Here is a 15,132-nt window from a genome sequence, read left to right on the forward strand (position 1 = left end):
CAAAGGCAGAGAAATGGCAAAGGCTTAGGAGATATTTGGATATTAATTGTACAGGACATGGTTACCATTTGACTATACTTCTAATTAACTGTTTTTATCATGGACAGAAACTCTGTGCTTATGAGACTGGCTGTTTAACATCTCCCTTCCCAAGTAGGCCATAAATTCCATGAGGACAGGGATTAAGTCTGTATTGCTCACCACATAATCCTAGGGACAGTGCCACACACAATGCCCAGCATATAATAAATGCTTGTGAGTGAATGAACCAATGAGGTGGAAGAGGAGGAACTAAGGACAATGATAGTGACGATTCTTGGAACTAGTTTAAGGAATATCAACATCTTCAACTAAACATCAAAGAGATTTTTGAAAGATTTCTATCCATCGTAATCCGTCAGACCCTATTTCTGGACATTGGGCTCCCTGATGACATCTCCAATGGGTTCTAAAGCTTTTCAGTGAGTTTTAGTTACTAATGGAGCTTATTATTTCAGGTTATATTTTGTTTTTCCATTTTCTTTCTTCCCTGGGGATCAAACAAAGGGCCTCCTGTGTGTCTGACAACTTTTCTACCACTCTTTGCATTTTTGAAGGTCAGTCTCCCTTTAGTTCAAAGTCCAGCAGGCAGGGCTTGTGGCTGGAGAGGAAGTAGGTGTGGTCTGCTCTTTCTGTCCTGCCCTCTGGTGGGCAGGGACTAGAAGGAAATAAAGGGGACTTGTTTCTCTAGGTGTCCTTGGCTGGCCCTTGGTCGACCCCTTCCTCTTCACAGCTTTCGAGGTAACTGTTCTGGACCTGAGTCATCACAGCTGCTGGATCATTGTCTATAGACACAGCATGTATGTGTGTGTGTGTGTGTGTGTGTGTGTGTGTGTGTGTAGCAGGGTGTGGGTGGGATATCCCCACAGACCAAGCTGAAAAAGGGCATGGAGCTAAGCAGTCCTCGGTGGGCAAGCCTCCTCTGGTTCTCCCTTCACAGCTCACCTCTGCCCCCAGCAGGCCCAGTCACCCCTATTGCATCTACTCTGCAGCCCCAGCCCTGGGGCCTGTGGACCTGGTGAAATCCATCTTTCTATTTTCTTTACCCTCTTGCCACTTAGTCACATCCTTGACATTCTCTCCAATGCCCTTTCCTCTGTTTCAGTAGCACCAAGGCAGGTTGGCAGGTGAAGTCAGTTGCTCAACAGACAAGGAATGAGAAGCCAGACGCCCTCTGGTGGCTCCTCAAACCCAATGAATAATTCACCTGACTTCTTCCGAGTTATCTAGATGTATAACAGATACCCCAAACTTTGTGGCATAACACAACCTCTATTTCATCATGCTTGTAGAGTCTGAGTCAGGAATTTAGCTAGGCATAGGGGGGATGGCTGGTCTCTGCTTTCAGTAGGTGGCTTCCAAAATAGCTCCTGGTAATCATGCCCTTATGAAGTCCCCTCCCACATTGTATTGGTCTGTGTGACCAATAGAATATGGAGGAGGTAATATTATGTGCTATGGTTTGGATATGATTTGAGTGTATCCCCTAAAAGTTCATGTGCCAGAAGCTTGGGCCCCTATGTGGAGGTATTGGAACCTTTAAGAGGTGGGATCTAGTGGAAGGTAATTAGGTCACAGGGACATTGCCCTGAGAAGGGTTTAGTGCTGGTCTTGTGGACTGAGTGAGTTCTACCAAGAAGGAGTTGTTATAGAGAATAAGCCTGGACCCTCAATCCCTTTGGTTTCAGGTCTCACCATGTGATCTCTTTCCCACCCTGGTAAGACCCTCACCAGGAGTCAAACAGATGGGGCTGCCTTATTTGGGACTTTCAGTCTTAAGACTATGAGCTAAATAACCTCTTTTCTTTAAAATGCATCCAGCCTCAAGTATTTTATTAAAACAATAGAAAACTTCTATTATTCTATATGTTGCTTTTGAATCTAGATTATAAAAAATATTGTGGCTTCTGACTCTCTGCCCCTTGGATCACTCACTCTGGGAGAGGCCAGCTGTCACATTTGAGGATGGTCACATGTAGAGAGGCCCATCTGGAGAGGAACTGAGGCGTCTTGCCAATCCATGTGAATGGGCTTGAAATGGATTCTCTGCCCTGGAGAAAACTTGGATGACTATAGTCTTGGCCGACAGCTTGACTAAAACTTTGCGAGAGACCGTGAGTCAGAATCACCCAGATATGTCACTCTTGGATTCCTGTCTGTCAGAAACTGTGTGAGTTGATACATGTTTTTGTTGTTGTTGTTTTAAGCAGTTGCATTTAGTATGTGGGGGGGTGGGTACTGGGGATTGAACTCAGGGGAACTCAAACACTGAGCCACATCCTCGCCCTATTTTGTATTTTATTTAGAGACTCGGTCTCACTGAGTTACTTAGCTCCTTGCTTTTGTTGAGGCTGGCTTCGAACTCGTCCTCCTGTCTCAGTCTCCTGAGCTGCTGGATAACAGGCATGTGCTACAGTACCCAGCTCAGTAGTTGCATTTTAAAGTAATTTATTGTGTAGCAATAGATAAGGATCTACTGCTCCTTGTGGTGTGGGGCTTAGTTGGAAACACTCAGATGGCTGAGGGCTGAAATCACCTGAAGGTTACTTCACACACATGCATGATGCCTGAGCTGGGACTGTCACCTGGTGGGAATACATAACTGGGATTTTTTTTTTTTTTTTTTTTTTAGTCATGGCAGTTGGGTTCCAAGAGGGAGCTTCCATAAAATGACCTTCCAAAAGACTGAGCTTCAAAGGAGTAGCAAGGTTTCTTTTGAACTAGGCTTGGAAGTAAAACAGAGTAACTTCTGCAGCATGCTTTTGGTCAGGAGTGAGTCACTTAGGCCAGCCCATACCCAAGGGAGGAGAATGTGACTTGTTCTCTTGATGCAGGAATGAGAAGGTCAAGTTGCAGAAGAATAAATGGAATGGAAAAGATTTCAGAGCCATCTTTGCACAATACAGCCATACCTGCCCGGCCCTGGGAAGAAAACCCAATGCATTGTTCTCTGCATTGCCTCTCAGGAACAGAGGGACAGATGGCTTCTTTTCATAAGCCCTGCACACTTCTAGAACTGGGAGTAAGGCTCATTCTGCTGAAATGGCTCTTCCTGTCAAGCCCTGAGGAGAGCCAGCAGTGCTTTGGGCTTGGAAAATGGGTACTTCTTGCCTTTTGTACTCAGTTATTGACTCTGGTACAAATTCTACCTTTCTAGAAAAACAGGGAAGATCCCATTCGGCATCTCACCCCACCAAGCCACCTCACTCTTTCTCTACCAGTCACTGTACTTAGCCCTTCACCTCCAGGAGTCCTGCACCTACCTTCCTAGCTAGGAATTATAAGTCCATTTCACAGAGGGGATCTAGAGGACCAAGGTCCATAGCTGCCAGGTGGTGGAGGAGGGAATCGATGCTAGTTCTGACCTCTTTTTCAACCTTCTAGGTTTTCTGGGATTTCAGAAAGCCTGCAAGTATAGGAGCTTCAGCCCTGGTTTCCTCAGGTCATTCCAAGGGTGAGGCCAGAGTGAGCAGTGTGAGAGGGGAGGAGGGAGCTACTTACCAGAGGTAGGACCTTAAACCCTGTCTGGCAGTCATTGAGAATACAAATATCAATAAATGCTAGAGAGAGGATGTGAAGAATAAGAAACACTATTACACTGTTGGTGGGATCATAAATTAGTACAACACTATAGAAATCGGTACAGAGACTCCTCAAAAAACTAGGCATGGAACCACCATATGACCCAGCTATGCCATTCCTTTAGATATTTATCCTAAAGAATTAAAGTTATCATACCATAGGATACATGCACATCCATGATTATAGCAGCATAATTCACAATAGCCAAATTATGGAACCAACCTAGGAGTCCACCAGTGGAGGAATGGATAAAGAAAATGTGGTATAATTGCTGATGGGACTGCAAAGGGGTTCAACCACTCTGGAAAACAGTATGGAGATACCTCAGAAAACTTGCAATGGATCCACCATTTGACCCAGCTATCCCACTCCTTGGTTTATACCCAAAGGACTTAAAATCAGCATGCACAGTGACGCAGCCACATGGATGTTTATAGCAGTTCAATTCACAATAGCTAAACTATGAAACCAACCTAGATACCCTTCAACAGATGAAGGGATAAAGAAAATGTGGTACATATACACAGTGGAATATTACTCAGCCTTAAATAAAATGAAATTATGGCATTTGCAGGTAAATGGATAGAACTAGAGAATATTATGCTAAGTGAAATAAGCCAATCTCCAAAACCCAAAAGCTGAATGTTTTCTCTGATAAGCAATGCTGATCCATAGTGGGGTGGAGGGATAGGGGAAGAATGAAGGAACTTTGGTTTGCATAGATGGGAATGAGGGGAGGGGTTGGGTTGGGGTTGTGGGGATGGGAAGGACAATATAATGTGACAGACATTATTATCTCTCATATATATATATATATATATATATATATATATATATATATATATATATATTATAAATATATAATTACACTCCTGGAGTGACTGCACCCATGTACAGCCAGAGGAATGAGAAGCTGTACTCCATTTGTGTGCTATGTGTCAAAATGCATTCTACTGTAAAATAAATAAGTTACTTAATTAAAAAAGAAAATGTGGTATATATACACAATGGAGTTTTATTCAGCCATAAAGAAAAATGAAACTCTGTCATTTGTAGGAAAATGGATGAAACTAGAGATCATTATGTTAAGCAAAATAAGTTAAACTCAGAAGGTCAAGAGACATATGTTTTCTCTCATATGCAGAAGCCAGAGAGGAAAGGGGAAAAGAAAGGTGAGGAGGGATCAGTAAAGGAAAGGGATCAAGGGGAGGGAGAGGGGAAGTGCTGGGGAGTGATATTGGCCAAATTATGTTAGAAGATGGAAAAATATACCCTGTTCATGGATAGGCAGAACTAACATCATCAAAATGGCGATATTACCAAAAGTTCTCTATAGGTTTAATGCAATGCCAATCAAAATCCCAACGGCATTTCTTGTAGAAATAGAGAAAGCAATCATGAAATTCATATGGAAAAATAAAAGACCCAGAATAGCAAAAACAATGCTAAGCAGGAAGTGTGAATCAGGCGGTATAGCGATACCAGACTTCAAACTATACTACAGAGCAATAGTAACAAAAACAGCATGGTACTGGTACCAAAACAGGCGGGTGGACCAATGGTACAGAATAGAGGACACAGAAACCAATCCACAAAACTACAACTACCTTATATTTGATAAAGGGGCTAAAAGCATGCAATGGAGGAAGGATAGCATCTTCAACAAATGGTGCTGGGAAAACTGGAAATCCATATGCAACAAAATGAAACTGAATCCCTTTCTCTCGCCATGCACAAAAGTTAATTCAAAATGGATCAAGGAGCTTGATATCAAATCAGAGACACGCCGTCTGATAGAAGAAAAAGTTGGCTACGATCTACGTACTGTGGGGTCGGGCTCCAAATTCCTCAATAGGACACCCATAGCACAAAAGTTAATAACTAGAATCAACAAATGGGACTTACTCAAACTAAAAAGTTTTTTCTCAGCAAAAGAAACAATAAGAGAGGTAAATAGAGAGCCTACATCCTGGGAACAAATCTTTACTCCTCACACTTCAGATAGAGCCCTAATATCCAGAGTATACAAAGAACTCCAAAAATTAGACAATAAGAGAACAAACAACCCAATCAACAAATGGGCCAAGGACCTGAACAGACACTTCTCAGAGGAGGACATACAATCAATCAACAAGTACATGAAAAAATGCTCACCATCTCTAGCAGTCAGAGAAATGCAAATCAAAACCACCCTAAGATACCATCTCACTCCAGTTAGATTGGCAGCCATTATGAAGTCAAACAACAACAAGGGCTGGCGAGGATGTGGGGAAAAAGGTACACTTGTACATTGCTGGTGGGACTGCAAATTGGTGCAGCCAATTTGGAAAGCAGTATGGAGATTTCTTGGAAAGCTGGGAATGGAGCCACCATTTGACCCAGCTATTCCCCTTCTCGGTCTATTCCCTAAAGACCTAAAAAGAGCATGCTACAGGGACACTGCTACATCGATGTTCATAGCAGCACAATTCACAATAGCAAGATTGTGGAACCAACCTAGATGCCCTTCAATAGATGAATGGATAAAAAAAATGTGGCATTTATACACAATGGAGTATTACTCTGCATTAAAAAATAACAAAATCATAGAATTTACAGGGAAATGGATGGCATTAGAGCAGATTATGCTAAGTGAAGCTAGCCAATCCCTAAAAAACAAATGCCAAATGTCTTCTTTGATATAAGGAGAGTAACTAAGAACAGAGTAGGGTCGAAGAGCATGAGAAGAAGATTAACATTAAACAGGGATGAGAGGTGGGAGGGAAAGGGAGAGAGAAGGGAAATTGCATGGAAATGGAAGGAGACCCTCAGAGTTATACAAAAGTACATACAAGAGGAAGTGAGGGGAAAGGGAAAAATAATACAAGGGGGACAAATGAATGTCAGTAGAGGGGGCAGAGAGAGAAGAGGGGAGGGGAGGGGAGGGGAGGGGGGATAGTAGAGGATAGGAAAGGCAGCAGAACACAACAGACACTAGTATGGCAATATGTAAATCAATGGATGTGTAACTGATGTGATTCTGCAATCTGTATGTGGGGTAAAAATGGGAGCTCATAACCCACTTGAATCAAAGTGTGAAATATGATATATCAAGAACTATGTAATATTTTGAACAGCCAACAATAAAAAATTAAAAAAAAAAAAGAGGGGGAGAATAGATTTTTATTTTATTTTCAGACTTGTCTTCAGTCAGTGAGCTTTCCAGTGGCCAGAAGGCTGATCCCAAGATGAAGGCCCTGGACTCACCACCTGCTCTGTTTGTTGTCCTAGAACTTCTGGAGATCCCCCTGAGCTCGTGGGGCCTGTTGCTGCTCAACTCCTGCTGGTGCTCAGCCTGCCCCTGACTACCTGCTGACCACTCTTTCCTAGCATGCTGCTTTCCCAAGTCCCAGGACAGAATGAGCATTCCTAGCACCTACATTCTGCCCAGTACTGATCTCATGTTGGGGACCCAGAATAAAAGCAAAACAACTTCTGTCCTTGAGTTGATCTCAGTCTGATAGGAGGAGAAACATGAGGAGTTAACTTACAGGTATCATGTTATAAGGTACATTTAATAGGGTTAAGATTACACAAATGTGGGAGTGCAAATTTCAACAATAAAAAGGAATGAACCATTGAAACTGCCATCACATGGATGAATCTCAAGTTGTCCTACAGAACATGAAAGAAGGAAGACACAGTGGATGACTCCAGTTTCATTGCATTCTAGACCAGGTAAAACTATGGGATATATTGGATAGAAACAAAGTAAGTAGTTTCTTGGAATAAAAGGGGATTGACTGGGAAGGGGCATTAAGTTTGTCTGAGCCTCAATACAAGTGTGGGTTATGTCAGAATATTTAGTTAAAACTGATCAAACTGTATACCTAAGATGAATTTCATCATATGTAAATTATATGTGTCAGGCAGCTTTCAAAATACCCCACAATGGCCCCCACCTTCTGGTCTGTATGCTCTTGTGTAAAACCCCACCACATCAATCATTTTCCCGACATAATCTATCAGGTTGGTTTCTGGCCTGTAGGATATGGTAGAAGTGATGGGGTGTCACATCTGAGATTAGGTTGTAGAAGATACTACAGTCCTCTCTTCACCTCTCTGTCTCTCCACTTACTGTGGAGAAGGCCATATGTTGAACATTCCTATAGAAAGGTCCAAGAGGCCATGAAGCCTCTTGCCAACAGCCTGTAAGTGGATCCTTTGGACTCAGTGAAGACTTCAGATGTCTGCAATCCTATCTGACTGCTTGAACACAAATTCATGAGATTCCTGACCATGGAAGATAATAAATGTGTTTCCCACATTTTTAATTGGTGCATTAAAAATTTAATTATTTTTTAAATAATGATGGGCTTTGTTGTTAAGTATTCATACATGTACATGATATAACTATATAATTTGGCCAATATCACTCCCCAGCACTTCTCCCCTCCCTCCCTCCAGCCTCCTGTTTCTCCTGATCTCCCTTTGATTATCATGAGATCTGCCTCCATCTTTATTTTGCTTTTTCCTCTCTGGCTTTTGCATGTGAGAGAAAACAGTGGTTTCTTGACATTCTGAGTTTGACTTATTTTACTTAACATCATGATCTCTAGTCCCATCCATTTTCCTGCAAATGACATAATTTCATTTTTCTTTATGGCTGAGTAAAACTCCATCACGTATATATACCACATGTTCTTTATCATCCATCCATTGAACACCTAGCCTAGTTCCATAGTTCTGCTATTGTGAATTGTGCTGCTGTAAATATGGATATGCATGTATCACTATAGTATGATGACTTTAAAAATGTTTGTTTTTTTTAAGTCATAAGTTTTGGGGTTATATGTTATGTAGAAAAAATGATAATATAATATTTTAATAGACTAAACATATGGGGAAAATATATTTAAAGCACTATTTGCTCAGATGGTTTTCCCCAGGGTTTTTCAAGTGCTTTTGGTGACTCAGACTTCTGGGCTCAGTTTCTGAGATGGAGAGACAAGGGGCTGAGAGCTCTGTCTAGACATCAGGAACTAGTGCCTCCAAAATAGACCCAGACCTCGCCTACTCAACAGCCCCACAATAGCTGCACATGAGGCCTGGGCACACACTGGCTGGGCAGAGAGGACTTCAGAAATGCTCCTGGCCCCTGCCCATATATACTCAGCTGCAGCAGGAATCTACCCAGGGCTTAGAAGCTAGTAACATTCTGCTATTTTTGGAATACTTTATATTGCCAGGTTGTATGCAAAGTGCTTAGCATGTGTGTTTTTATTTTCTCTTTGTATGGATTCTTCTTGACATAACTGTAGCCATCTGAGTTGGAACTGCCAAGGTTGTCCTAAAATAACCCTAAATTGTTTTTTTGTATAGTTTTCAGTACAGTACAAGTAGATGAAACCATCTAAGTGGTATATGGAGCTTTGCATCTAGATCCCAGCTCTAGGGATGTGCCCTGTCTCTTTGATATTAACTTAAGATAAACCAGGTATATTCCAGCTAGGTGAAGTCATTTTTGTCCTAACCCATAAATGTGCCTCACTTTCCAACCCAAATTTCAGGGATCCAACTGGTCTTGCTGCCTTCCAGGACCATGCTTTTGTTAGGAAGTCCCCTGATAAATGGCACTCTGTGCAATCCTGGAGCTGTCTGCCTCTCTTTCTTCAGTGTCATGGCACTTGGGGTCCGGTCTTCATACACTAGGACTGGGTTGTTCTAGAACACTCTTCTCAATAATCCCCCGAAGAAGACCTAACAGATCCTAGTTGACAGTGAAGACTCAGAAAGCTGAAGCAAATTGCCAAGTCATAGAACTTCTAGGTTGTGGCAACTTTAGACAGAAATCCACATTTGTCTAGTTCCCAAACTAAGAGGCAGGGAGGCAGTAACCCCAGACTTGAAAACACTTCTCATCTATGCTTGCAAGAACAAGGAGAACAGCCACATATTCTACTTTCTGATGAAAGACCACAAATATCACCCCTAATTCCACAGGGCAATGTATAGAGAGATTGGCAGATGATATCAAAGCCCAAGAGCCTCAGAGATCATCAGTCAGGAGAGAACGGAGACCCAGAGAGGGAAGTGATTTTTCCAAGTGCTCTTCAGTTCTATCAACCTTCTTCTCCTCTCTTCCTCTTCTCCCCCTTTCCCCCTCCCCCTTCTTTTTTTTCTTTGGGGGGACAGTATGAGGCTTGAGCCCAAATGTGCTTTACCACTAAGCTGTATCCCCAGCCGTCTTTATTTTTTATTTTGAGACAAAGTCTTGCTAAGTTACCCAGATGTGCTAGAACTTGCGATCCTCCTGCTTTAGCTTCTCAGGTCACTGGGATTACAGGTGTGCACCACTAAGCCCAGTTATTATTATTATTATTTTTATTATTTTAAAGCATTCCAGGCAGAGGAAGTAGCTATACATTGATCTTAAGGCAAAAGAGTGCCTGGGTACCAGCAAATATTTAAAGGGAATTCATCGGTGTTTTTGCCTGCCTAGAATGATTTCCCTTTCTTCAGGTACCAACCCTATTCTTTCTTTGGGGAAACATCCTTTCCCCAGTCTCATCCCATGGTAAGTGTGGGGCTGGTCCCATCTGCCATCTGGAGGAGGCTTAAGACCTGGCCTAGCCTGTCAGAATGTGCTCATCAAGGAACGGGGCCAAGAAGGAGGGCCAGGGTTGGAGAAGCCAGCCTGAAGAAGCAGCCAAGTCTGAGGAAGGCATTGCTGAGGCTTGAAGCAAAACAGATTCCCAATGACAGTTTTAAGCACTTGGATCTAGTTGGCATCTGAACTTTTATCCCTCAATGGCTTAGTTACATGAGGTAATAAATGGCGTTTTGCTTGAGTCAGTTTGAGCTGTTTTTGCCATAGATAATGTGTTGACTGATCCAAAGTGTCAAGGCTAGCCTCAGGCCTAAAAGGAGAGCAGCATTTGGTCAGGTGAAGAAATGAAGAAAAATGTTCTAGACAGAACAGCAAGTGCAAGGGCCCCAGGAGAGAATTGAGTGTGGCAGGTTCAGGGAGCTCAAGGAAGGTTGGAAAAATGACCGCAGAGAGGCTAAGGAGATGGCAAAGATGAGGCTAAAGAGAAGTTCTGGACGGAGGGCTTAGAGGCTTTAAGGATCTGAGATGTTGTACAAGAGCAAAGTCATTCATTGTAGGGGTTTAAACAGGTAAAACTTCAACTTAATTTGTATTTTGACAATGTGGAGACTAGACTGGCAGAGGTCAGAGCAGTGCAGGAGAATTATTTAGAAAATAATTGCAAACCTCCCAGCTACAGATGACAATGATTTAAAGTGGGAGCAGTGAACAAGTAGAGAGGAGACGGAGAGGGGGTGGATTTCATGGCAGCCAGTCTCCAAAGATGGTCCCCAATAAGTCATGCCTCTTAATATTCATGCTTTGTGGGATGCGTTTCTGTCCCACAGGGAATCTAGGGGAACCTTGTCCTGTGACCTATGTTAACCAGAGAATGCAGAGGAAGTGTTACCGTGCCAGCACTGAACCTGTTTGTTTATTTTTATTTTTCTTTCGTGGTATTAGGGATTGAACTCAGATTGAACTCTACCACTGAGCTATATCCAATATTTCTGAGTCAGGGTCTTGCTAAGTTGCCCAGGCTGTCCTCAAACTTACAAGTCTCCTGCCTCAGCCACCCGAGTCTATGGGGTCTTGTTGTGCACCACCATGCCAGGCTGAACCTAAGCTTTAAGAAGACGTAAGAAGCTCTGCCTTAGAGCTCTCAAGAGCCCTGCTCCACCAGGGAAGAAGGCCAGCTCCCTGGCTGTGAGGCCATCTGGAAGCCCCATAGGGAGGGCCCAACATACATGGAATGACAGAGAGCCCTATTCCTGTGTCCCAGTTGAGCCTCTAGCTGACTCTAGTCCCACCTGACATTTGATTACAATTACACAAGAGACCCTGTCCTAGTCTGGTTATGTACTGTAACAAAATACCTGAAATTGAGTTATTTGTAAGCATCAGAAATGTATTTCTCACAGTTCTGGAGGGTGGGAAGTCCAAGATCAAGGTACCAGCAGATCTGGTGTCTGTTGAAACCCCATTCCTCATCGATGGTGCCATCTAGGTGTCTTTGACAGACAGGGCAGGGCAGTGCTCTATAGCCCCTAATGTGGGCATTAATTCTATCCATGAACACACAGACATTATTCTGACCAGTCCCTCAGGAGCAAGGAAGTAGGTAATATTTAGAGGGTTGGGTTGGCTGCAAAATAAAAGCTATGAAAGTAATATATCAAGAAATAGAGCAAAAGGCAAGAATTATATATATTTTCAAAGAAGGAGTGTGACCGATTGGGCCAACCAGAGGGTTCTGATTTCTAACAAAGAAAAAGCCTGGGCTTGCTTTATTTATATCGGTACAGACCAAAGGGGATGGATGAGGATCTCTTTCTGGGGAACACGATAAGAGTGGAAATACACAGGTTGTTTGTGATTGGCAGGTTACGCCCATCTCCAGCAGCTGTGTTTGAACTTGGAGCTGTGAGCTAGGTCAGGGTGCCAGCATGATCTGGACTTTCTCAAATCAGGGAATTTCACCTTGGAGTTCCTGGAAGATTGGTTTCCCTGTCTTAATGGCTTGAACATGGCCCAGCTCACACACGGCTTACACATGGCTCCCAAAACCTTATGGCCTAATTTCGTCCCAAGACCCCACCTCTTAATACTATCACCTTAGGCCTTAAGCTTCAACATATGAATTTTGGAAGGATACAAGAATTGAAACTATTGCAGACTCTAAATGAGATCATCAGAAAAGCTTTCCATAAGAGACTGTAAAATCCATAGACTTGTTAGCTATGATAAAAATTGTAAGCAATTTTTAAGCGATTGAAATTTGGGATGATTTGTTCCATAGCACTAGCTAACTGATGTAGACTTGAGAACTATTCAAGGAGTGAAAAGAAAGATAAGGGGTGAATGAAAAAGACATTAGGGGTAATGCCAAAGTATCTGGCTTGGTTAAGATTTGGGAAATGATAAGGGGAGCAAGCTGGAGATTGAGATTTTGGACATGTTGAATTCAAGGTACCTGGGATCATCCATATAATAGCAATAATTTTGTGAAGTAACTTTCACAGGCTATATCCTGAGCTAATCTCAAGCAAAGACAGGTCATGAGGAGTAAAAGACCACCCAAGCCAATATAAATGAATGATATTGACAATGGTAATACTGGGTGCTAAGCGTGTGCATCCCTGTTTTGATCCATTTACATGAGGGTCAGGCCATTTGGACTGCTGTAATGAATATTTTAGAGTAGATAATTTGTAAACAACAGAAATTTATTGCTGGGAAAACCAAGGTCAATGCAAATCCACTGTTTAGTGAGGGCTGCTTTTTGCTTCAAAGATGGCACCTTCTGGCCATTCCAGTAATGGCTACTTCCTGGAAGACAGTGTCACCTTGAACCACCATCTAAGGATCCAGAGTCCAGGAAGTCTCATAGAATTATATTTATACCCTTTGTTTGGAAACTTTAGCTCTCAAGATCTCAACAGCATGACTTCCATTCCAAGACAAATTGCCCTTCATCTTCATCCATTGCTTTTTTTGCTCTCTGTTGTTGGAATAGGAGAAACTGGAGATATGGTTGCTCTCTCATTATATCTGGTGCTCAGCATTGAAAGCATTTGTTCTTATTTGGGGACATGTGCACCAAAGAGAAATGGACAAATGTAATTTTGAAGGGCCTCCTGAATCAAATCTTGTCCTGAAAACATTTGTGCTATTTATTAAGGCTAAAACTGAGCTTTGAAAACTCTGAAAGTTCCAAGAAACAATAAATAGGGTGGTTTCACCATCTAAATTGTTTCCTATTAGATGGAAACAAATTGATATCTGTTAAGTGGTTAAAAATGTTTTATTTGAAACAAATAATACAATGAAAAAATGCTGCCTATAATTTGTACTTGCTAGTTAGAAAGGGAGCCAAAGAGGTAAGATGGATGAAATTTGTGTAAGTAATAACTCACATCTTCAGAATTCTCAAAGCACATGAAATAGCAAGAAGGAAGGTCCTGCCCTGAATCCCAGGAAATTGCCACTGTTCTGTTATAGTCACTGCCTCCTGAATCACTACTGAAACTTTTCTTCATTTTTTTTTATTAGATTTTTGTTTAATCTCTGAAGTTTAAGCAAAATTATTGTACTTAGAGATCAAACATCCAAAAATTGAAACTTTTACCTCTGGGGGAAAAATGTTCAGAAAAATGAATGAATGTATCTGATATTGAAATGAAGAAAAGATGTAATGTAAAAGAAAAAAAAAACCCAAACAAAACCCTTATTTTTGAAATGGAGATTTACATAAAAACTTTTGCATTAATTACCTAAGTAACATCATCCCATGGTGCCAAGTATTATATTAAATATAAACTCATTATGTTGTTAAAAAGGGAAACAAGATGGCATCTGCTTTTTAAAAATTATTTATGTTTTATTTTTATGATATTGAGGACTGAACCCAGTGGGGCCCTACCACAGAGCTGCATCCCCAGGCCTTTTTTTTTTTTTTTCAGTTTGAGACAGGGTCTCACTAAATTGCTAAGGCTGGCCTTGAACATATGATTATTCTGCCTCAGGCTCCCAAGTGGCTGGGAGTATTAGTGTCCACCACTGTACCCAGCAGATGTCATCTTTTTTGGAAGGGAGGGTGTGTACTGGGAATTGAGCTCAGGGGCACTTGACCACTGAGCCACATCCCCAGCCCTATTTTGCATTTTATTTAGAGGCAGGTTCTCACTGAGTTGCTTAGCACCTGGCTTTGGCTGAGGCTGGCTTTGAACTCTTGATCCTCTTGCCTCAGCCTCCCGAGCCACTGGGATTGCATGTGTGCACCACCGTGCCAGGCTGCAGATGGCATTTTCTTGCTGTTTCAAATGATAGGAAGGCGTAAAAGCAGTCCCTGGGGTCCCTTTTATACAGGTATTCATCCCATTCATGTGGAACCATTTCCTAAGGCCTCACTTCTTAATATTATTAAAGCAGGGATTAGGTTCTAACAGGCATTTTGGGGAACATTGACATTAAGACCATAGCACCTGGTCCCTTATGTATACTCACCCACATCAACCCCATGACATGTGTAGTCTTATTATTCTCATTCTTCAGATGAGGACAATGAGGTACGGATGAATGGTGGTGATATAAAACTCAGTCTTTGTCCGGAGTTTTACTGATCTGCCAGCAAATGAGAATACAGAGTCAGTGTCAAAGGCTGTGATTCTAATAGCCAGGTTGAACAGAGGACTTTTAAAAAGGGGAACACAAAGGCTATGCTCCAGGTGTGCCCATCAGGAGTCATAATTCATATCCAGAGAGCTGCCTTGAGGGATAGCCATTCTTAGATCTGTTGGTACCAGCTCCTAAGTCTGGATTTCTTCATTCCTGGGGTCAGTGAGCAGAAGGACTGATAACTCAGCCTAGGACAGGAAGAATATTAATCTTGCTTTCCCTGAAGTTAGGGATGGAGAGAGGGAGAACAGGAAGAAAAAGGTGGG

General features: G+C 42.1%; 1 long non-coding RNA gene across 2 annotated transcripts; it reads left to right on the forward strand.

Moving 5' to 3' along the window:
• Positions 1-687: 687 nt before the first annotated feature.
• Positions 688-4,343, forward strand: LOC139707442 (uncharacterized). Of its 2 annotated transcripts, none has more exons than XR_011709010.1 (3): positions 688-839; positions 1,925-2,209; positions 2,874-4,343. It is a non-coding gene; the product is annotated as an uncharacterized lncRNA (long non-coding RNA). The 2 variants fall into 2 exon arrangements; XR_011709009.1 differs by having other exon boundaries at positions 688-780.
• The last annotated feature ends 10,789 nt before the right edge of the window (positions 4,344-15,132 follow it).

The sequence above is a fragment of the Marmota flaviventris genome, chromosome 10, assembly GCF_047511675.1.
Source record: "Marmota flaviventris isolate mMarFla1 chromosome 10, mMarFla1.hap1, whole genome shotgun sequence".
NCBI lineage: Eukaryota > Metazoa > Chordata > Mammalia > Rodentia > Sciuridae > Marmota > Marmota flaviventris.